Source organism: Phoca vitulina, unplaced genomic scaffold (assembly GCF_004348235.1).
Source record: "Phoca vitulina isolate PV1807 unplaced genomic scaffold, GSC_HSeal_1.0 scaffold39, whole genome shotgun sequence".
In the NCBI taxonomy this organism is placed as follows: Eukaryota; Metazoa; Chordata; class Mammalia; order Carnivora; family Phocidae; genus Phoca; species Phoca vitulina.
Genome location: NW_022589742.1, coordinates 3840179 through 3863418, shown reverse-complemented (window position 1 = coordinate 3863418; position 23240 = coordinate 3840179).

Here is a 23240-nt window from a genome sequence, read left to right as displayed (position 1 = left end):
TATTTGAAATCTTTGTGTTTCGGAGGATAATTGTGAGATTGAGGAGCATTGATGAGGGCAGAAGGACAAACAGTTCCAGCAGTGCTTTATCCTAGGTATGGTAGCTTCTACATGGGCAATCAGAAGAAAGAGATGTGGGATAACACATTTGGATAAGGCTTAATGCGCCTACATGTTGGCATCCCTCATGGATTTGATTATGCTTTCACAAAATACATCAATTGTGCTAATTTTGCATGTCTGGAAAGATCCCATGCTTTCAGATTTCATGCCATTGTTCTTTATTGTCAGAATTTGACTTGAAGGGGAAAAAAAGGTGACATTTGCATGAACTGAACTCCAGTACTCAATTAATACTTGCAATCTAGGGGTCATAATGGAATGAACAAAAGGCTATGGGAGCATAACAGGTGGGTGAAAATTTCTTCTACACTGGGGAAAAGGAAGTCAGGAAAGACACTGGAGGCATAATAAATGAATTAGGCCTTAAAAGGTATATAGGCCTTCTCCCAGATAAAAGAGGATTCCAGGCAAAGGTGACCACATAAAAAATGGAGTTTTTGATGAGTAATATTGGATCCTTTCTCCTCTCAGTAAGCTTAGTTGAGGGACATTGATACGCAACACAAGGTAGAGGAACTATAAGACAGGTATAGACAAAATACCAGGTGAGGGTGGGGGAAAGAGAAGACATCCAGCTTGAATTTTACAAGGTGGATCAGGAAAAGCATAATGGCAGACCAAACACCTAAGCTGGGCCCTAGCCAATGATAGAAGGCAAATGGGCACAGATGACAAGGACACGAGGGACAACCACAGTCAGAAACACACATGATGCTAAGAGAAGCAAACAGTTGTTTAGTTCGGCCATAATATCTGGTATATGAAAAGGAATAATAAGAGATAATGGGAGAACCTTAGCTTGGAACCAGAGAGCTGAGGACAGAAAAATCTAGATTTGTATTTTTAGGCAGTGGTTAAATGGGGATGTGAGTCAATGGTGGTTTTGTAACAAGGGCATGATCACAGTCATGCTTTGATAGATAAATCAGATCACAGCATGTAAAATGGAATAAAGGGAAGAAAGACCAAAGGCAAAGAGATAAGTAAAGAGACTTTAAAAAGTCCTGCTAAGGAACTTCACCTTAATTCAGGACATGATCCTTTAAGACAAATAGAATACGTCTTCAGGCAACACTGAAGTTGCTGGAACTGCTGGCAGAGAACTTACCCAAAAGAAATCCTGGCCCTTGAATCTAACCTCAACTCATTGCCTTAAGTCAGAACCATTGTTCTAACTGAGTTCATACGATTGCTTGATGTGTACTTTCATAATTTCCCTTCTCAATTATACTGATTCTCCAGTAAGCTTTGTAAAATGCTTGGCATTATTTACGTATGGAATTCAAAATGGTTGCCTTCCGTGCATATTCTTCCAGCTATCGGTCCACCTGACTCCACTGTCAGTATTACTCGCAAAGGTTCTCCATTGGCTTACAAGTTCAAATCCAAGCTTCTTGGCTACAAAGACAAAAGGCTCTGTGACCTGGCCCTTGGTGAACTCTCTAGGCTCAACTCTCACTAGGCTCTGCCCCACAGTTTACGTTCCAGCAATGCCAGAGCAGGTGGGGTTCTCTGCTCACAACAAGCTGCTTCTCACCTGGCCCATTGTCCTTACTGTTGTTTTTGCCTGAGGCTCACACCATGCAACACCCAATTCTTCCTTCACCTGACTCACTGTGCCTCTTCTTGGGCCACTTCCTCAGGGAAGTCTCCTCCACAGAGGATTTCAGATTCATACAGATACGCACCACCAATGCAATGTTATATATGGTCTGATAGAAGAAGGCTGGTCCTAATGCCATGAAGAAAACAGACTATGAGCTTGGCTCCTCCTTAGCTTAGCAGGAAAGAGAAATTGGTTAATAACCTCTGAATTTCTTTCTGCTCACCTGTTCCTTTGAGTCACTGAGTCAATCCTACCGATGATCTGTAGTGCTGTCATGAGCAAAGTTGCCTCATCTCACCTACTACCCTAGGGGACAGTCTTAACCTTCTTATTAAGGCTTCAGCAAAGAATCAGAGCAAGTTTTTGTTGTTGTTGTTGGTTTTTTGTTTTGTTTTGAGGAAGCTGGGTTGATTAAACCATTCCAGCCTCGCACATTATACTCCATCACTGTGACATAACATGAAGACTAAAAAGCATTTGTCATTCAGTGCTAACCTTTTTTGCTCTCATTTATCTTTTCTCCCTTGGATTCCAATTCAATGTCTATAGCCGTATTATTTAAATATGGGCTAGGAGTCTATTTTAATTTAACATAAACATCTTAATAGTAGAAAATTTGGTAAACATACTATGCAATAAATGCTTGTATGTCTTCTGAGGGTCTGTTGCATAACTGTGCGAATATTTACATGGATTTACATTCATATAAATCCATTCTCATAGCAAGAGACCCTTAGAAATCTAGTCCAAACTTGGCATTTTATATACAGCTATCCCCTGCTTTTCAAAGGTTTGTGTTATGCCACTTTGCTTTTATGAAAGACCTATGTTAGTATCCATTTTCACTAACTGAAAGAAATCCAAAGAGGATTTTCACTTTTATGAAAAAAGGCAAAAAGTGAAAAGAGCATTCATTGCATTCAGCATCTCAGCATCAAGCCACCAGGGCTTTGAACTGTGTCCGTGGGTATCTGTGCTCTATCTCGATTTATTCTGTGCATCTGTTAGTAAGATATATCCTAAGGTATCAGAAAAGCCCACAAGAGGTACTTTTTTTGGGACTGGGAACGCTTACAAATTTTTCCATATAAATTAGTGGTAACTGCTTCTTTGCTTTATGCCATTTTGGCATAGGAAAGCTTTCATAGGGACACTCTACCTTCAGCTAGCAGGAGAAACCTGTATATGGAAACTGAGGCACAGATCTAAGAAGTGACTCGCCCAACGTCACACAGTTAGTGGCATTGCAATGACAGAACATCTATCTCCTGACTCAGTCCAGTAGCCTCTCCATTGCGCCCTACTCACTACTGCTACCAACTAAGCACCGTGCTACCCAAATAGGACCAAAACCACAAATCATTTCCCTCAAGGGGCTAGTACCCCCATCCCATAAGATTGGTTGGCAAATCCTGTTGCTTGTACTAATTCTCTCAGACCTAGCTCCAGTATCATCTCTCCTCGAAAATGACTTCCTCAGACCTCACAGGGAGATTTAGTCACATTTAACAATATATTGTCATTTTCTCTCTTTATACTTTCCTCTACCCTCTAGTCTTTGAAGATTCATAGCCAGAGACCATGTTTCATGCATGTCACAATAACCATGTGTTAGATTCTTCTGGATGCTGTAATATATTACCACCAGCTTGGTGGCTTTAAACAACAGAACTGTATTCTTTCACACACTGGAGGCCTAAAGCCTGAACTCATTTTAACTGGGCCACCATTCAGGTGTCGGCCCAGCCCTACTCCCTCCCAGGCTCTAGCAGAGAATTTGTTCCTTGCCATTTCCAGCTTCTTATGGCTACCAGCATCACTTGGCTTGTGCTCCCATTGCTCCAATCTCTGCCTCATTGTATTCTCCTCTTGCATTTGGATCTAATTTCCCTCCACCTCTTGCCTACAGCCTACGTGTGAGACTCCATCTCAACACACTCAACTTAATCACATCTACAAGGTCTTTTTTTTTTCATGTAAAATGACACTCACAGGTTCCAGGGATTAGGACATGGGAAATATCTTTGGGGGGGGTCATTATTCAGCTTCTTGCAACCCCCACTTCATAAAACAGGATCTGGCTTATAGCACAAAGAGTCTGTATTCATATAGTTCTTTGACTATTTAGCATATTTTTAGACCACAGTTTACAAGGTCAAGCTTCTCCATTTGGCCTTGCCCCTCTAGGGAAACCATCTGCACTCAAGATAAGAAGCAGTCAGAGATTCAGATCTCAACTACCTAGGTGATGAACTGATTTCACAGCTCAAACACAATTGACTTTGGTTATGATAATTGTTTGGAATGAGGAATTCTTATTTTCTACTGATTAGAAAAACATTGCTTGCATATTGTAGAATAAAGGGGAAAAAGAAGAGAAAAATATAAACCAAAAAATAAAAATCGCCTGTAATTCTTTTACCTATAGTTTGTGCTTTCTTTTATCCACGTTGACTTCCTATCCCCTGTGCCCTTTCCCAAGTGTTAAAGTGACTGGCCATCACTTTTCATAATTCAGTATTTAAGAGCCTACTAGCACTAGGCTGCATGCAGATAATTTTATATACATCATCTCTTGTCATCCTCACATCAACCCTATGACATAGTTTTATCCCCATGTTACAGATAAAGATAACTGATGCTCAGCAAGGTCAAGGACACACTCAAGATTGTACAGTCAAGATGTGTTGATTCCAAAAGCTGTGCCCTTAACTTCTATCCACTACCTTCATTCCCAACCTAGGTCACAGGTCTCATCTCAAGGCATTCTAGTTCTGTGATTCCAGCTGGTACCTAACCCAAGCACTTTGTAAATGTGTGTCTTTGTGCACACGGAAAGAGCTGGGGCTCAATCCACATATGATCTCCCCATTGGAAAAGCAACTCAAAGCTTAGGACTCACTCCCAGTGAGTAAGTTTAGTCATGGGCACTCAGGGGTCATTTGCTTTCAATCTCCTCGGTACTTACTTAGGATTTTAAATACACAGAACTGTCACAGTGAATGTTATTGCGAGCAGAACTCAGTAATTATTTGAAAGGAAAGTGAAATTTAAGATCGATAAGATGGGAGATCAAGGTGTCTTTGTATAGTATAACTTGAAAGATTGAGAAGAAATTCTGAATTCCAGAACATTAACAAACACATTTGCTCCTATTAAGCCAGGAAAGATGTTTTGCTTTACAGCTTAAATGCTTTCTATCTTCTTCACAACCACCACTGGCCACCCACTCATAACATTACATTTAATACCAAGTATAATGATATTGATTGTTCATTTTATTGAATTATAAATGCCACTGAGGAGGAATGTGGATTATTTTCCTGTGGTCATGAAGCAGTTTTGCCTAGACATTCCAAAGCTTAGCTAAATTTTTACATTTTCTCTATACTTGAACTTATTTTCCCATAATTCATACTTTATATACATGTGATTTCAGTTCTGTTGTATATGATAGCCCATTATAGCGTAACGAAGACCTTCTTTTATTTTTGCCTAGTCAAAATTGCAGAGCCATTAAAAACTAGGGCCAAGCTGACACTGCTTTTTCTGCCTTTCTGACCCACTCATGTTCTCTGATTATGGTGTTGAGATTGTAAAATATCAGATTTTAAAAGTGCTTCAATGTTCATTCAATGCAAATAGTCTTTAGCTACTAGGAACACCTTCTAACTGGTTTACGAACATTCTCTTGAACATTTCCATTGACACAAAACTCACAAAATGGTTCATGAACATTCTCTTGAACATTTCCATTGACAGAAAACTCATTAAATCCTGAGGTGGTCTATTCCATCTTTGGGAACTTATGAATAGTTAGAAAAGCCCCTCTTTTCCTTATTTTGACTAAATTCATCTCCTTAAGGCTTCCGTTAATTAGTCCTAGTTTTATCAGATAAGGCCACAGAAAAAATTCTAATTCTTCTTCCACAGGTCTTAAAACACTGTAATTGTAATATTACAACACTCTGGTACTGATACAGAGTAATTAAAAATAATAACTAATCATGAGATAGCACTCACTGTATGCCAGTAACTATTCAAATAGTTTTACATATATTAATGTGTTGTAATGCAACAACCCTATGTAGTAGATTCTACTTATCCTCATTTTACAGAGAGGGAACTAACACACAGAGACAATACGTAACCGCCAAAGGTCATGCAATTAGTGACTGGTGGAGTCAAGATTCAAACTCAGGCTCTGTCTGAAACCACTGGACTATGTATATGAAAACTACTAATGTTATATTATGTTACATTATGCTATCTTATGATATGTATGTTAGACTGTAATATATTATTATGCATCCTAAATGAATTAAGGAGTTACATGTAAAGCATCAAGTCATTAAAGAACATAAGAAAACATAGGGAAATATAGATTTCTGATCTCCCTTTGCCAGTACAGTTCTTGGAATCTAGGCTAGATCCCAAGGGGGAAGATTAGAATATCCATTTCTGGATAAATGACTTCTAAGTACTGACACATGGGCATCTACCACACCAAAGTCCACTAGTCAACGGCAAAATGCATTTGCTCAGAATTTCCAAATGCATTTTTACTGTCTCACTCTTAAATATGCAAACATCCAAGGGACAACAGACATTTGAGAAAACTTTCCAAAGGAAGGATAGAGACCTTTATAGACAAACATAAGAAAAAAACTAAGAAACAGAAATAATGTAAGGAGCAAAACATATTATCAATAATCTTATTAATAATAATTAACTATCTCAGATAAAGAAGATATATACTAAATCCATAAAATAGGAAAAGATGATATTAAAAAAGAAACATCCCCCAAACAAGAAAATGGTCTTAGAAAATAAAAATACAGGGGCGCCTGGGTGGCTCAGTCCTTAAGTGTCTGCCTTCTGCTCAGGTAATGATCTCAGGATCCTGGGATCGAGCCCCGCATCAGGCTGCCTGCTGGGTGGGAAACCTGCTTCTCCCTCTCCCACTCCCCCTGCTGTGTTCCCTCTATCGCTGTGTCTCTCTCTGTCAAATAAATAAATAAAATCTTTTAAAAAAATAATAAAAATATGGTTACAGGGCGCCTGGGTGGCTCAGTTGGTTAAGCGACTGCCTTCGGCTCAGGTCATGATCCTGGAGTCCCGGGATCGAGTCCCGCATCGGGCTCCCTGCTGAGCAGGGAGTCTGCTTCTCCCTCTGACCCTCCTCCCTCTCATGCTCTCTGTCTTTCATTCTCTCTCTCTTAAATAAATAAAATCTTTAAAAAAAAAAATATGGTTACATATTTTTTAAAATCTCAGTAGAAACTGGGCAATAAACACCAGTATATCATGCAAAAAGCAGAACTGAAAACAAGGATCAGAAACACAGCAGACAAAAAAAGATAAGCAAATTAAAGAATCAATTTAAGATATCCAAATTATAAGGAGATATTAGAGAGAGAACAAGAGACAGGGAGAGGGAGACAGGGAGAAAAGGAAGGAAGGGGAAGGAGGGAGAAAGAAAGAACAGAGCAAACATATTTAAAATACAAGAACAATTCCTAGAACTGAAGGACAAGAGGTCATAATTTGTAAAGTTCTGCCTTTCCCCCAGCACACTGCATGATAAAGGCACCATACCAAGGCATATCATGAACTTTCAGAACTCTGGGGATAAAGAGAAAAGTCTAGAAGTTTACAGAGAGGTTAGAACAATAGCTCACATACAAAGAATCTAGAATTACAGTGCCATCAAACTTCTCGACAGCATTACTGGAAGCTAATTTGATAATGAAGTAATGCCTTCAAAATGAGAGAAAATGACGTTCAACTTCGAATTCTATATCAAGAAAAAAATATCAATCAACAGTACGAGGAAAATATATTTCCAGATAAGTAGTGCCTACAAATTAATCTCCCTTGCACTTTTAAAAAGAAAGCTATGGAAAATTTGCAACATCAAAATAAGGAAGGAAACCCAGAAAAAGAGGGAATCCAGCAAACAAGAGATCCAACACAGGAAAATTCCAGCATGATGGCACCTCGTAGTTCAAGGCAATTTCCTTAAATATAAATCGGGTCACTTTTCTCCCTTGATTAACACACTGTAATGTCTTCCTATCACACTTACAACAAGATAAAAACTTTCTTTTTTTTTTTTGGCTGTTTCTCAACTTCAGCTTGATTTATCCTCCTCCTTTCTGTCAGTACTGCAACCACATGGACCTTTTATTAGTTCCTTGGATACATCAAATGGCTTCCTTTTGCAATCTATCTCCACTTACCTGAAATGCTTTTCCCTCTAATCTTCACATTACTGGATCCTTTTTTCATCCAGCTCTAATACCAAATACCATGTCCTTAGACTTTCTATCTGTTTATTTACAATTGTATTTCTGTCACTCTATCAGCCTTACATGGCTACATTTTTCTTTACAGTATTTAGTATTTGACATTATTTTGTTTATTGATTTATTTTATTTAATAATTTATTGGGTTTTTCTCCCCCCTTCTAAAATGTAAGCTTCACGAAGGCATGGGCTCTGCCTGTTTTATTCCTCGATATATCTCTATTGCCCAATCAGTCCCTGGCACATGGCAGATGCTCCATTGAATATTTGTGGCATGAATCAAATTTACCAAGATGTTAATAATGTCTTTCCCTTATGGCCACTGTAGAGAGAAGAGGGCAAACTCTGTTCAGTGATTCTAGTGAGCAGGCAGCCAAGGTAAGACCTGGTCCAGGTGGGGGCCTGGTTTTCTGAACTCTCTCCCTAGTGGGAGAAGGCTAAAGACCCTTGTTAACTTAAATAACACTCTGCAATGAGCGAAATGTTCTAAATCCATGCTACACAATATGGTAGCCATTAGTTACATGTTGCTATTGACCACGTGAGATGTGTCTAGTGTGATTGAGGAACTGAATTTTTAAATTTTAATTCAATCTCATGTCATGAATACAAAACAAAAGCAAAACTAGGAAAACTGTCTTGACTTGCAATGAGTGAGTAAGGAGGCTTCTTCTCATAAGGCTGGATGTGCTCTGGGAATGATCTGGGTGCTAAAAAAGGCAGGTCCTTAAGAGGGACCACGAGGACATTGAGGAAAGAACCATAGACAAGGAGTCAATAAAGCTGGGTCCCAGCTCAGTCCTGCCAGTAGCAAAATGCGTGAGCTGGGCAAACCCTTTCCTCTTTGGACCCTGTTTCTTGTCATGCAAAATAAGTGGGCTTGAACTATTTATTTATTTAGTTTAAAGATTTATTTATTTATTTGAGAGAGAGAGCGAAAGGGACGGAGGGACAGAGAGAGAAGGAGAGACTCCCCACTGAGCGTGCAGCCTGATGAGATGCAATGTGGGGCTCAATGTCATGACTCTGAGATCATGACCTGAGCCAAAATCAAGAGTTGGACGCTTAACCAACTGAGCCACCCAGGCACCCGAACTACTTATTTTTTAATGGTGAATTCTGAACAGATTAAGTGCAACTACCATCATAAAATAGGCACAGCAATCCATTCTTTGGAGAATGGTGAAAAACAATGCAGTAGACTAAACAGTCTGGGAGTAGCTAGAAAAAGAGTGCAGCAGAGACACTCAAGAGAAATCATGTGACATTGCAAACAGTGGTCATTTTAGTTAGAGCTGCCACACTGAAAGCTATTGAGGGTTAAATCTTGTTCTAGGGGCTGGATATACTTTGATCTGATTTAATCCACACAACTCTATGAACTGAATTATTATCATTGTCTCCATTTTACCAAAAAGTCAGCTGAGGCTCAGATAGATTAGCTTACTTGCCTAAGGCCATACAGTTAAGAAATGGTGAAACTGGTAATGATCCCAAATCAGTTTTTCTACTGTAATATGCTATACTATATAATAGCTGCTATTTATGATGCTTATTATATACCAGCTAATATAGTAACCTATTTCTTTTTTTTTAAGATTTTATTTATTTACTTGAGAGAGAGAGAATGAGAAAGAGAGAGAGAGAGCATGAGAGGGGGGAGGGTCAGAGGGAGAAGCAGACTCCCCACTGAGCGGGGAGCCGGACACAGGACTCAATCCCGGGACTCCAGGATCATGACCTGAGCCGAAGGTAGTCGCCCAACCCACTGAGCCACACAGGCTCCCCATAACCTATTTCTATATATTATCTTATTTACAAAAGCCCTGTCAAGAGTTTTGTGGAAACTAGCCCAAGCACTCCACTCCATCCTTTGATTGCCCCTGACCTATAGGAAGAACCCTTGCTAAGATGGCTGGAGTAGGGAACACAGTCCTTGGAAGGGTCTTCATTTTATGGAGCAGGGGCTTTTCTCTGCACTTTCCAAACTTTCTCTCCCTTTTCACCTTAACCTCAGTTCCAATCTGAATTCACCCTTCAGTCTCATCTTGACAAAAAGCTTTGACTTGCAGTGATTCAGAGCACTTCCCACTGTATAAAAAGCAATTTCGAAAATAACACAAAATATTCTCTTGGCGTAATGATTTTTAACATTAAAAATCATCTGAGATTCTGAATAGGAGAGGCAAAGTGGACAGATGGTACAGCCATCACTTAACGGAAACAAAATGATTTTATCTATAATTTGGATGGCATACCAAGCCCCCGAGGGAGACAGTACAACCTCCACACTACTTTGCTTCTTAATAATTGATCTGAAACAGAAGACCAGGTAGAGCAACGTGACGTAACAACCTGATTTTCCTGAAATTACTCTGGGAGGGCACCCACTTAATCCTGATTCCAGAGAAGAAACATCAATGCAAAGTTAGAACTCTTAGCAAAGTATGGGAATGAATGGTGGTGAGGCTTTTACAGTAGAAACTGTCATCCTTCTTTCTTTTCTTTTTTTTAATTTTAAGTAAGCTCTATGCCCTACATGGGGCTTGAACTAACGACCCCGAGATCAAGAGTCGTGTGCTCCAGTGACAAAGCCAGCCAGGTGCCCTACTGTCATCCTTCTTTCTAAAAGTCAAACCGAATGGGGAATCCTAAGCTACAAGGCAAAGGCACATTGAAACTGGATGCTTTGTATATAATGCCCATCCACACACTTATGTTGGGGACAGGTAAATTTAAAATATTATATTCTCTCTCTCTCTCTACCCCCTCCCCATCGCCACCAACTACTTCCCTCCCTATCCCTCCCCTCTCAGTGTAGAATCTATATGCTACCCAGAAAAAGATTATATATCCCCTCCCCACCAACATCACTACCAAATGCCTCCATGTTGGAAGCTGATTCTCAACCAGTTCTCCCAGCCTATGGGTGAGGCACAAACAATTGACAAACTTGCCTGATCAAAAATTGACATTAAATTTGCCACAGTCTTTACAACTGTTTTTCAGCTTGTTTCCGTAAGTAAGCTTTACTGAAGGGTTTCAGGTTCCCCTTTAAATTCATAACATTGGGGCACCTGGGTGGCTCAGTCATTAAGCGTCTGCGTTCAGCTCAGGTCACGATCCCAGGGTCCTGGGATCGAGCCCCGCATCAGGCTCCCTGCTCTGCGGGAGGCCTGCTTCTCCCTCTCCCACTCCCCCTGCTTGTATTCCCTCTCTCGCTGTCTTTCTCTCTCTCTGTCAAATAAATAAATAAAAATATTAAAAATTTAAAAAATAAAAAATAAATAAATTCATAACATTTATATTCCATGATGGTTTACATTCATCAGCTTCATGCTTCCATCCTACAGACGACCTTTATTGAGCACCTATATTATGCAAAGTACAGCCTTAGTGGATTTGAGGAATATCGAGAGGAAAAGCCCCAGATTCTGTTCTAAAATAATACAGAGCCTATGGGGTGCCCGGGTGGCTCAGTCAGTTGGGCATCTGATTCTTGGTTTCAGCTGGGGTCATGGTCTCAGGGTCGTGGTTTCGAGCCCCGTGTTAGGCTCCGCACTTAGTGGGGAGTCTGTTGGAGATTCTCTCCCTCTCCCTCTGCCCCCCCCATGCTTGCTCTCTCTCTCAAATAAATAAATCTAAAAAATTAAATAAAATAAAATAATACAGAATCTATGAAAATGCCAGCATCCATCATTATGATTTTCTCTGAGAGGACGAGCCCCTTTTATGCCCAGCCATCACCATTGCAACCACAGCCACCACTATTTCCAACTCTGTCTAGATTGGGATGGGGGGTGAGGGGAGACTTCAGATCTAACTGTGCATCAGAGAACCACAAAGCAAAAGAGCATGCCCAACTACAGAAAAAAGGTGAATATCTCCTACCTCTATCCCCCTGCTCCCTAGAGACAAGGTCTTCATATGGGCTCTAGAAAGGTCATCGGCAGGTCTTGTAATGCTGTGATGTTTGTTCCAAAGGGAATATTTTTGTGACTTTGTAATCAAAGATATTATAATTATACTTTTTAGCTAAACTGAACTATTAAATAATGATGGAAGATGACTTTTCTGAGAATTTTTATAAAACCCTATTTTAGGGAAAAACAACCCTCATAATCATCATGCTAATGAACAGAAGGAAAACACATATGAGTAATTCTGTCATATGGTCTATGTTCACAAATACCTGAAAAGTTTGGATGAGCTACAGTTACTTATTTGGCAAGAGCAGCGGAACTATAAAGCAAAGTCATTAGAATAATATTATGAGTAAATTTGCACTGCACAGGAAAAAGTAGAGGAATAACAATAAACATAAGGTAAGCTCAGATTTTGGTATCACAACCTCAGATTTTGATATTACCCGCAAGTGAGAAATATCTTTTTTTGTGTGAAATTACATTATGGTTTCTGAAAATATACCAGCTATATGAATATACCTCACATTGCCCACCAGTACCATTCTTCCAGAAGTTCCTTCCCTAGGAAACTATAATGTTTGGTATTTCTAGGTATATTCTAGAGCTGTGCTACTTCTTTTGGCCAAATACACAAGTCTATCAAATCAAAGAGCAAAGGATTAATATCCTAAGTATATTTAGAGATTATCAAAATCAGTAAAGACACAAGTAGATAAGTGGACAAAGGAAATTAAACAATCTCACAAAAACAAACAAGAAATACCAAACATATATCATGACCCAAAGAATCAGCAAAATACATTAAAACAAACATGAGATACAAGTTATGATCTATTAATTTAAATGCAGGGACTACCCCAGTACTGGTAAGAGCTTTGAGAAGGGTAACGGGCAGAGAAGCCAGTACTCTTTTACATTACTTTTGGAAAGCAATTTGGAAATAGGTGTGAAGAATCACAAAGCTCTTCATTGCTTTTGAGCTGGTAATCCCATTTCTGGAAATCTATCTTGGGGAAATAAAAAAAAAATATGCACACAAAGATAATTCACTACCTCTCAAAATTATAAGGATCTAAATGTTCAACAGCAGAGGATAGCCAATGAAATATTATGTAACCACTGACAATTTTGGTTTTGAAAAATACAGCAACATGAGGGAATTCTTGCGATACAACACAACTAAGAATTTCGGTAAGGTAAAGACAAAAGGAAGGTTAGGGTGCGTGTATGTGTGTCTGTTTGTTGGGAGCAGGAGAAAAGCTGGTGAAGTACCTTAGGAACAATTAAAAGGGTCTTGAATGCAATAGGATGCAAAAGGAAAACAGTACAGTGGTACATTTGAAGCTAAAGCGCGAGTCTGCTCCATCTTCCAGATAGCACATGTGGGGATGCCAGGGAGGAGATCGTTGGCACTGTGCATTTAGAGAATGGGGACTTCAGCTAAGAGTGAGTGATAGAAGTCGTGAAGGAGAAAGGATAAATTTGGGAGAAACATCAGAGACAGAAGCGTGATTTTTAATGAGCAACTGGGTGTGGGGGAGATGGGTGAGAAGAAACAGTCAAATATAGCTTCAGTAATGTCATTTTCCAGCTTGAAAGCTCTCAACTGCTTTTCCTAGATTGTAGTAATAAGTTTAAAATGCTGACCGTGGCACTCAGGACCTGCAAAGTTAGAGCCTCAACCTACTTTTCTTCTCTTGTTTCTGATTTACAATGTTACTACATTCCGCAAATATTCCCTGCCATTGTTCATGTCATTTCATGTGCTTGGAATTCCGTTCACGTGCCTCCTTTTCCCAGCTGCAAAATCTGCTTCCCATGCAGCCTACACCTCTGTGAAGACTCCCTAATCATCCCTGAGCAGGGATCTCCCATTTCTTTGAATGCCCATAGCACTTTTTCTGGATGTCTTTGCTGTCACATATCTTAGCCTCTTCTCACCAAGGAAGCCAGTTATCCTATTAACCCCTAAGTCAGATCATAGCCACTTCATTGCTCAAAACTCTGTGGTGGCTGCCATCTCACTCAGGTAAATGCCAAAGTCCCTAATAACTCCTGTTCCAATGTTTCTCAATCAACCCCAGCTACACATTAGATTCATGTCAGAAACTATTTTTAAAAATCCATGCCCAAGCTTCACTCCAGACCAAGTGAATTGAGTCCTTAGGGGTGCTAGTTTCTCAACCTCCCCAGGTGATTCCAATGTGATGTCAGGGTTGATTGAGAACCATAAGAGCTAATCTGAGCTACAGAAGCAAGAAGAGTTGATTAACTGCCTCCACTTTGTGGACTGGAGGCCCATTCTAGACTAAGGGTTGCCTCTTTCTGAATCATTAACATCTTTCTCCAATACTTGCCTCAAGTTCTAGCTTCTTTGGACAAGTAAATCAATACACAAGAGCTTACTTTGAACACATTCCCCTCAGAAGCTGTCAGTTTCAGGGGCTTAGAAACCTAAGTTTTCCTCTGAGGAAAATTATGAGCATAGCTTTATCACAGAACAATGAAACCTTTGTTTTTAAAAGATTTTACTTATTTATTTGAGAGAGAGAGAGAGGGAGAGAGAGTGTGTGAGCACAAGTGGGGTGGGGGTGGGTAGAGGCAGAGGGAAAAGCAGACTCCCCATTGAGCAGGGAGCCCAATGTGGAGCTTGAAGGCAGACGCTTAACTGACTGAGCCACCCAGGCACCCCTAAAAATGAAACCTTTTCAAAACAAGTATTTGATTCAAGTTTATCAAAACTGCAGTTGACACAAAGCCAGGTTTGTGAAGGTTAGCAAGTACATTGTAGAACAGAATCAGAACCCTCTGCAAAGTGCTGCGCCGGCCTGCAGGGAGGGGCAATGCAGTCAGGTCAGCGTGTAGTTGCTTCTCTTACCCTTCTAATGCAGTATCTCTTGACCTCTGTGGTGTGGTGGGGTGCCTCAGCCTCGTTCTCATGTTCTAGAAGTCTCTCAGTGGTATCTTGTCCATGAAGGGTTGTTAGCTGTTCTTGTGAGGGGAAGTGAAGTCAGGAACCGCCTAAGTCACCATCTTGGTGACCTAACTCTGAGAATTAGACTCCAAGAAGCATTTGACAAAATGAGGCAGTGGAATGAATCTGATGAAATGCAGTACTGAATTCAGCAAACATAAGCCACATATCTAAGTACTTTGGGAAAGGAAGTTTGGCATAGAAGCAGCACGTGGAAGAAATATTTAGGGGGCTGAATATCAGTCAAGAATACAACAGTTTTCAAACTCAAGCATGAATTACAGTTACCAGGAGGGCTTGTTAAAACAGTTTGCTGGGCTTCACCTGCTAGAGTTTCTAATTCAATAGGTCTGGGGTCCAATCTGAGAATTTGCATTTCTAACAAATTCCCAAGTGAAGTTGTTGCCGATGCTGCTGGTCCAGGGACAACCCTTTGAGAATCACTGGTGTGGTATGAGTGTTAAAAAAAAAAAAAAAAAAGTTACTGCAACAATTTAGGCAGCAGAAGCAAAATTTGTGCAATGAAATAGGTAATAATATAAGTATTATCCACTAGTTCTAATAGGGACCTGCGACCATGTCATACAAGGAACTTGTGAAGGAACAGGACCATGTAATTTGGAGAGGGTAAGATTTAGGTAGGACACAAGGACATCGTTCTCTTCAAATCTTTAAAGGGCTCTTACTTGGACAAAGGGGATTCACTCTACGTAGTGTCAAGGAGTAGAGCTAGAATCCATGGCCAGACATCTATGGAGACAGACAGACTTCAGTCTGAAGTAAGACAGGCATTTCTAGCTGGTGGAGCTGCCCTGTGTTACACTGAGTTGCTTTCCAAAATATTGAGCTCCCATCAGTTGAGATACTTAAAAACAGAGGAAAAGGTGTTTAAGTACCATATATGGAATTGGAAATAAATGGCCTCTGAGGCATCTTCAAGACTGAGAAATTCTATGAGTATGTAAATATAGTTGCCTTTAGTTATATAGTCTGGCCAATATGAAACTACTGCATTTGGAAAAATAAGGACAAACTATAAAACGGTATCCAAAATGGTATACCATGGTTGGAAAATATGAGACTAGAGTTATTTTTTAAAAAGTCTATACTCAATATAATTTGAAACTGAAGGGGGGAAAATGGATTCAATAGGAGGTATCGAGGCAAAACTCAGACTACAAGACAAGAAGGGAAAGGGAAAGGTACAAGGGAATATGACACAGTACATATAGAAGTTGGACTAAATGCAGGCAAGAAAGCAAGACAGGTAAAAATTTACTCATTCCATAGAAATTTACCATCCACAGCAAATATTTTATCTCTATTCTGACATGTAATATTAACTGCAGTTATGTATGAGCCCAAATTTGATGTCAACGATATGGGAATTGATTAGAGTTAAGAGAACTCATGAGGATTGTAGGTCAGATAAATGTCTGTGTCATCAGTGCTGAAGTAGTAAATCAGTCTGAGGGGGAAAAAGAAACAAAATAATAAGGAGCATGAGATAGAAGGTTGTCACTATAAAAATACTACTTGACTAATCTGGGGACCCAGACCGCAGAGGAATATAAGGACCTGGGGATACATGATCCATAATGGTGCCTTGGGCAAAATGGTGATGTCTGATCCCACAGGCTTTTTCAGTTCAAAGGTAAGCTCTTTGCCCTCTTCCCAATCTTGGCCTTTTAGTCCTCTGGGTGTCCCTGTTCCTCCTTGATGATCTATGTTGAGAAAAGAATTGTAATATCAGGCCCTTATACTCCATTTTGAATAAGGGAATATAACTGTGTTATGATACACATGACAAATACACGTATTTTCCTCCTAAATTTTATGCCATTATGAATAGACTTTAAGGCCTCAAAAACAAATGTGTGAGCAATTTGGGGCAAACAGAGGTCTTTCCTCAACGTCACTAAAAATCAGCCTTCCCTCCACCTCCCTAATCAGCCTAAGGGCAACAAGGACCACATCAAAAGCGTTGGGGAAATTTTGTTGGAGTCAGCTCCAACGTAAATCACTTAATTTGGAAAATAACACCCAATAATAATATTGGAATAAAATGTTATTTTTTTTTAAAGATTTTATTTATTTATTTGAGAGAGAGAGAATGAGAGAGAGCACATGAGAGAGGGTAGGGTCAGAAGGAGAAGCAGACTCCCTGCCGAGCAGGGAGCCCGATGCGGGACTCGATCCAGGGACTCCAGGATCATAACCTGAGCCGAAGGCAGTTGCTTAACCAACTGAGCCACCCAGGTGCCCCAAAATGTTATTTTTTTAAAAAGATTTTATTTATTTATTTGAGAGAGAAAGAGAGAGAGTGAGAGAGAGAGAGCACAAGATGGGGGAGGGTCAGAGGGAGAAGCAGACTCCCCACTGAGCAGGGAGCCTGACATAGGACACGATCCTGGGACTCCAGGATCATGACCTGAGCCGAAGGCAGTTGCTCAACCGACTGAGCCACCCAGGTGCCCTGGAATAAAATTTTAAAACAAATGTAGGTGTCATTTCCCAATGACAAGTGATATTATCCCAATTATTAATTTAAGTGGTTGGATTCAGTTGGCTAGCTTGCTCAGTTGTTACTGAGAAGGTCACTGTGGTAGATCAATATAATGAGCTCAATTCCTATGTATGGCACTAAGAACTGCAGACTGTTAGAGCTGGAAGGACTGTTAGAAACCAGCCAGCTCAAATCCTTATTCTCTAGATGTTGAAAATAGAGACCTCATGGCGGGAAGGGAATTGTCAAATCCATAGGATGACTGAGTAGAAGAGGTAGAATACGAATACCACACTGTGCTAACTTGGTTGCACCTTGCATTCTCAAATGCCACCCGTAGCCCTGAACAGAGGGTGACAAACCATCCTGATCTGCCTGATGCTTCCTCAATCTTGGCGTTGAAAATCCCCTTTCTTGAGAAAAGCCTCGGTCCCAGGGAAACCAGGATGGTTGGCCACCCAACCTGACCAGCTCTACCAAAACTACATGCCAAAAGACCAGAGGACTGGCTCAGACTGTAACAGACATACCTGACGGAATTATTGGTGCCAACTTCTACTGGGTCAGGAGCTCATAACATCCTCCTCCTAGTCTTCCTCCTCTTCTTCCTCCTGCCTAAAATCTATATATTTAACGATTTAAAAGTTTTTTTTAAAGGAATAAGAACTCACATACTATGAGCCAAGCATTATACTAAATGTTGAGAACTCAGCAGTGAACAAAACAGAAAATCCCTGACCTCATGGGGCTTTCATTCTGTTCAAAGAGACAGGCAAAAAGCCCACATAACTTAGTGAAACAGAATATATCAGCTGGTGGTAAGTGATATGGAGACAAATGAAGCAGGAAAGTGGGGGGAAGGAGTGGTGTTTGAGCCAACACTATTGTTTTTTTATTTTTTTTTTTTATTTTTTATTTTTTTAAAGATTTATTTATTTATTTGAGAGAGTGAGAATGAGAGAGTACATGAGAAGGGGGAGGGTTAGAGGGAGAAGCAGGCTCCTTGCTGAGCAGGGAGCCCGATGCGGGACTCGATCCAGGGACTCCAGGATCATGACCTGAGCTGAAGGCAGTCGCTTAACCAACTGAGCCACCCAGGCGCACCAACACTATTGTTTTTTTAAATGTTTTATTTATTTATTTGACAGAGAGAGACACAGCGAAAGAGGGAACACAAGCAGGGGGAGTGGGAGAGGGAGAAGCAGGCTTCCCAAAGAGCAGGGAGCCCGACACGGGGCTCAATCCCAGGACCCTGGGATCATGACCTGAGCCGAAGGCAGACGCTTAACAACTGAGCCACCCAGGCGCCCCCCAACACTGCTATTTTAGATGGAGTCATCAGGGAAGGTCTCTCTGATGAGATGTGGCTTTATCATTTACAAAATCTTTTCCTACATTATTTCGACCATACAGGCATTTTCAAAGAGCACTATTATCAGATTAAGCCTCAGTTTATATTCCCATTCAGTTCACTAGAGTCCTTCGCTGCAGCGGCCAAATATTTTAATTCCTCCCTTGAGTCCCTATAACCGCTATTTCAGTAGTGGCATTTGGTCTGTGGGGGCATTCAATAAAGGAGATCTGGGATCCCAAAGGGCCATGGCAGTTGCAGTACAAACATTGCCAAGGCCTTTTAAGAACATTATTTACATTGTTTATACTTCCAGATGTTAGGGAAAAATAAAATTAAGCTCTACTGAATGACAGTACCTAACGAAGTGTCTGGGGACACAGTATACATTCAATAAATATTTGTGGAATGAATGAATGGATTTATAGAAATTCAAAATCAAAGCCTTTGCCTCTTTAGTCAAATGTCACTTTCTCAGTGAGGCCTGGTATAATTTCCATACTCAGAACTGCACCCCCTCTCCTACACTATCCTCCTTCTCAGTTATATTTTTCTTCATAGAATTGATCACTATCTTAACTCATGCATACATTACTTATTTATTTTATTGTCTTTCTCCTCTCATTAGAATGTAAGTCTCATGATGGAGTAAGTTATTATTGGTTTTATTCACTGGTGTATCATCAAGCCCCAGAAATGATGCCTAGAAAACAGGTGTTAAAAAAATACTCAGTGTATAAAAGAATCCAGGACCTTTTTTCAAATTCACCTCCTCTTCTCTAAGTCAGCTCCTAGCACTTGTCCATCTTTCACGTGGACTGTTCTGATGGCCTTATTGATCCCTCTCCCATTTCTCCAAAGGAGTTCCTACATGACATTCAAAACAATCCTTCTGAAATGAAGGATTTATTATGTTATTTTGTGACTTATGATTTTTGGGGTAATGTCCAAACTCCTTCTCCTAATCTATAAGACCCAACTTGAGAGGCAATTCCATTCTTCCATTTTCTTAGGCTATCCATAAACCTTGGAAGCATCTTTTTGCATACCCCACACCTAATCCATCAGCAAATCATGTTGCCTCTGCCTTCAACACAGACCCAAATATAAGCATATCTCAATGCCTCCACCAAGGCCATTCTAGATGATGCCACTGCCATCACCCCCTGCTTCCACTCCTCTTACCCTTCTGCAGTCTCTTACCCACACAGCGGCTGAGGTAACCTTTTGAAATACAAGCCCGACAAGGTCTTTTCTTGCTCTTAACTAACACCAGCCATCTCACTTTGAATAAAATCCAAGTCCCTACCATGGTCTACAATGCTCTCCATGGTCTAATTCCTGTCTAGATCTCCACCGTCATTGCCTGCCACTGTTTCCCTTCCTAACTGAGCTCCACTCACCCTGGCATCCACATTTACCTAGATCTTAGTGCTATTACCGCATCAGGACTTTAAACTTGCCGGCTGTTCCCTCCACATTGCATGTTCTCTTCATTCAAATCTCTACTCAAATGTCATCACCTCAGAAACTGCATTTTAAAAGCCTTCTCCCCATTCTCTAACCCCTTACATTGCTTTATTTTTCTTCATAGTACTTACTATCATCTGACATTGTAAGTTTATTCACCTATTTGTTCATTGTCCAGATCTCTCATGAAAATGCAAGCTCTACCAGGGAAGGGACTTTGCTTTGCTCACAGCTCTATCCCCAAGCACCTAAAATAGTGCCTAGAACAAAGCAGGCAATCAATAAATTTTTTTTCAGCGAATGAATGCTTTCCTTTCTTTGCATATGTTGTTTTCTCAGACTAAAATGCCTTTCTTCACCTTTTGTGAAATCAGCAAAGCATTTCTCAAAATCTAACTCAGTTGTTTCTTCTTCTACATAAGGTATATCAGGAACACCTTCTCTATCCCGCTCCATCTCAGAAAAAATTAGTTGTTCTTTCCTCTGACTTGCCTTGATATTTCATCCATGTCTTTACCACACTCAGTCCATTGCATTGTACCATTTTTTTTCTTTGTCAATATAAGCCACTTACTCCCATCCTAAGTCTAGTAGCCCCTAAAGGGGACAGAGAAGATATAGATTTCTTTATAGTCCCCTATTTCCTCTGCAGGACTGGCTACAAAATTTGCAAGCCCCCATGTAAAATGAAAATGTAAAAATGTAGGGCACCTTAAGAAATTCAAGATGGAACCAGCAGAACTGAAACCAAGCATGGGTGCCTTCAGTGCATGGGGCCGTATGTGCCTCCACAGGTGACATGCCCAGAAAGGTGATCCTGCTCCACTGGTAAGCAAAGGAACTCTTAACTTAAATTTCCTGTACACAAGCCAGGGCTTCTCTGAAGCCTTCCTTGCCCCCATCCTGAATGCTACAGGTAGAGGTAGTCAAGTCTTCCTCAATGTTTTCACAATCCTCAGTGCTTACTTTTATGAGCACTTATCATACAACATTGTAATTTTCTGTTTATTTGTCATTCCTAGCCTACTGTGAGTTCTACCAAAGAGCAACTTTGACTGATTCACCACAGAGCCCGACACATAGCTACTCAGTAAACACTTGCTCATCAAAGGAGGGTCTCCAGAAAAACCTAGTCCTCCATTACAATCCATAAGGAAAGAAGTTTTGCAGACTTATATGCAAACAACTCAAAACAACTCCCCTAATATTGTTGAGTGAGCCCAGGGTGCTTGATATAAAGGACTACATTTTCAAAAGACAATTTTTTTTTTTTTTTTTGCTCTCTTCATCCCAACATTCTGAAGATAATAATACCAAGCCTTTGAACTTTGTGAATTCCAGATGAACTGGGTCTGTGCCATATGTATGTACTTTGATGAATTTTAAAATGGCACCAGCTAAAATATTGACATGCAGCATTTGGGATGGGAATTGAAAAGTAATTTAGAAAGAAAACAAGTCAAGTCCATTCCCCACTGATATTTAATGCTGTTCTGACTCCCTTGGCAGTCTCTAACACATTAACTTCTTTCTATCTTCTTTCATTTCCCTTTTAGTACATTTTCTTATCCTTATTTTCTGTGAACCACAAGAGAGAATTTTCTAGTCTCCTATAGTTTTATTGTCTGGTAAAATAACTGCTCTGAACATAATTGCATGATTTTCTTAAAGGTAAACAGTTGTTAAAATTCAGAACCTAATTGGATAATTAAAATCTGAAGAAAGCATGATAACAATTTCCTTTGTATAAACTGTCTTTAAAATGATGCTCCCCAATCTTATTTTTACTGTTCATGGCATTTAGTTCTAGGCAGAGACACTATTATGAGTTGTTAGTTTACACAGAAATGTAGTGAAAAGCCTGGTCACCAGAGAACATTATTAATTCATAATGCAGCCTCACTGAGCAGCTCCAAGTGGATTCTCATATTTAAACACCACACAGGAGCCTTGCTAAAACATGGGATATAATGAAAACCTTCTGCTGCCTCCACTAACTGAAACTCCTTATACAGGTCTAAGAATTTTCTTACCCTGATTTTGTTATTTTGAAGCTCTGGGGTTTAACTAGCTATTACAGTAGCTAGATTAATAATTCAGAAATTATCTAAGCAGTTCACCACAGTGCATAAAAAACACTGAATAACAAACTCTTAATGTTGGACTATTCCAATTTTCACCAAGAGAAGGGGGGTATTCTATAGCATCCATTCAGATAGAAAAGAACTGACCTAATCTGAAAAACAGGTTATCTATTAAAAATCCATACTAAACATCATTATTAATGATGTAACATGTGAAATATTCTCCTTAAAATCTGGAAGGAGACAAAGAGATTCACCATCAGCACTTGTACTCTAATTTGTACTGTAGGCTCTAGCAAGTACACTTAGACAATAGAAAAAATAATCAAAGCTGTAAGAATTGGAAAGGAAGAAACAAACTCATTATTTACAGATGATTTGGCTTACAGTCTACAAAGGAAAGCAAAACTTACCTCAAATTATGAGAAATAAGGAACATTTAGTATGGAGACTGTGCATAAAAACAATATATAATATTAACAAGAAAAAGCATATGCATTTACATAGCATTTATTCTGAGTCAGGTGCTATATCATGAGCACTTTAATTATCTTAACTAACTTCAATAATCACAACAACCCAACAATATATTATTCCTATTTTACACTTTAAGAAACTGAGGCACAGAAAATTTTAGTAATTTAAAGAAATTTACACAATAATATTTGCAGAGCCAGGATTCAAACCCAGGTAGGCTACATCCAATGAGACCAAGCTCATAGCCACTATGCTATATTCAATTAACACCACTATATCCTTGAAGCAGAATTTAAAAATGTATTTTTAGAAGATGTGTTCTATAATATCAACAAAATAGACATATCTTCAGAATGAATCTAATACCATATGATTTCACACATATGTGGAATTTAAGAAACAAAACAAATGAGCA